Here is a 1,666-nt window from a genome sequence, read left to right as displayed (position 1 = left end):
CTGCCCGTTTACACACCCCCCCCCCCCGGTCTCTGTAGTTCACTTGGAGTAGCTCTGAGTGAACCAGCACAATATCCATGCCACGCCCCCCCCCGCTCTCCAGCAAACCGCGGAGAGTGGCAGCGGGGGAGGGGGTCTCTGCTGGCTCACCTGGAGCTGAGCCGGGTAAGCCACAGAGAGTGGTTGCGGTGGTGGTGGTGGTGGGAGTCTCTGCTGGCTTAGTCAGAGTTGCTCTGGGTGAACCACAGAGAGCTGCCAGGCAGTCTGGGACTCCACGCTGGGCTCGGTGAGTGGGGGAGAGATGTGATTCTTCCCCCCTCCCGTGCGAGTCTTGCGGGTCCCCACTTTTAATATATCTAATTCCCAACACAGCCCCCCCCCATCTGTGGCCGCTTAAATCTGGAAACTGGAGTCATGAACAGGCAAGATAGATCTTTCTGCAAACTTGAGAAACACCCCAGGTTTTCAGAAAAATCTGAAATCTAACAACAACGAAAATACCTTGGGGGGTTAAGAGGAGAGGGAGAGGGAGAAAAGAAAGCAAGAAAAGGGGGAGAAGCCAAGGAAAGGAAAAGGAAATAGGGAAAGGAAATAGGGAAAGGAAATAGGGGGAGGAAAGGCAAAAAGGAAAGAGTGAAGGAGGGGGAAACAAGATGCCCCCCGCAGGTCCTTGCGGGTCCCCCACTTGTGTTTTTTAAAGGTAGCCCAGGAAGGTAGACAGTGTTCCTTTTCAGAATGGCACGGGGCTGCAGCTGGTGCCAGGATTAATTCGCCGGATTGCACAGACGCTTTTTTAAATCCCAGCCAAAGGATTCAGGATGGTATCCTTATTTTATTTTTTATTGACATGATATATAGTCTGCCTCTGCCCTAGAGATGTAAAATTTCCGGAAATTTTGAAGCTCGGAAAAAACCCTGGTTTTTTCCCTGTTTTTTTTTTGGGGGGGGGGGAAATGGAAATTTTTGGGAAAATTGAAAAAAAATGCTACATTAGCACTTCTTTTGTCTTTTCTAGATTGAAAGTCATTCTGTTACTTTAGGAACATAAAAGATGAGTATGGACGTTTTTACTTGGCATGAAATTATCACAACTAGCATATTAAAAATATAGTGTATCCAAACCATTATTACAAACAGAATACCCACCCACATGCAAAAACAAAACTGAAACTTTTTTCTTTTCTTGTGACAATCGCACCTCCTAAAGGAAGAAATGCATCTTGTTCTTGCATTTGGAGAGTTCAGTTTGTAACCTAGGACTTGCTTGTCCTCAGTGCACAGAAATTAGATCAAGCTGATACCATATATATAAGAAATGATTTGGAAAATATTTGAATACTTTGTCTTCAAATATTTTATTCATCATGTTAAAATAAAACGTTCCATAATCAATTTTTTTTCTTTTCTTTTTTCAATTTTTCCAATTTTTTGGAAAAAAAACAAAAAAGGCTTCAGGAAAAAAGTTTTTTTCCTAATTTTTCCGTTTTTTTTCTGGGCCTTCACATCTCTACTCTGCCCTGACCTGGATGGGCCAGGCTAGCCTGATTCTGTCAGATCTCAGAAGCTAAGCAGGGTCGGCCCTGGTTAGTCCTTGGATGGGAGACCACTGAAGGAAATCCAGGGTTGCTACGCAGAGGCAGGCCAGGGCAAGCCACCTCTGCTCCTC

General features: G+C 45.0%; 1 protein-coding gene across 2 annotated transcripts in view; it reads left to right on the top strand.

The window, feature by feature from the left end:
• The window catches only part of ATP5SL (ATP5S-like), a 23,124-nt gene that overhangs the window by 2,798 nt on the left and 18,660 nt on the right, over positions 1–1,666 (top strand). The window contains exon 1 of one of the 2 annotated variants that reach the window (XM_015421706.1): positions 1,023–1,055. The exons of the other annotated variant lie outside the window; for it this stretch is intronic. The gene's annotated coding sequence lies outside the window, so the exon portion shown is untranslated. Of the gene's footprint in view, positions 1–1,022; positions 1,056–1,666 lie in introns of those variants that run through there. 2 annotated transcript variants of the gene reach the window in all.

The sequence above is a fragment of the Gekko japonicus genome, unplaced genomic scaffold, assembly GCF_001447785.1.
Source record: "Gekko japonicus isolate JY-2015 unplaced genomic scaffold, Gekko_japonicus_V1.1 scaffold2945, whole genome shotgun sequence".
NCBI classification, from domain to species: domain Eukaryota; kingdom Metazoa; phylum Chordata; class Lepidosauria; order Squamata; family Gekkonidae; genus Gekko; species Gekko japonicus.
The sequence above is the reverse complement of the archived record's forward strand: the minus strand, read 5'-3'. Positions and strand labels throughout refer to the sequence as shown.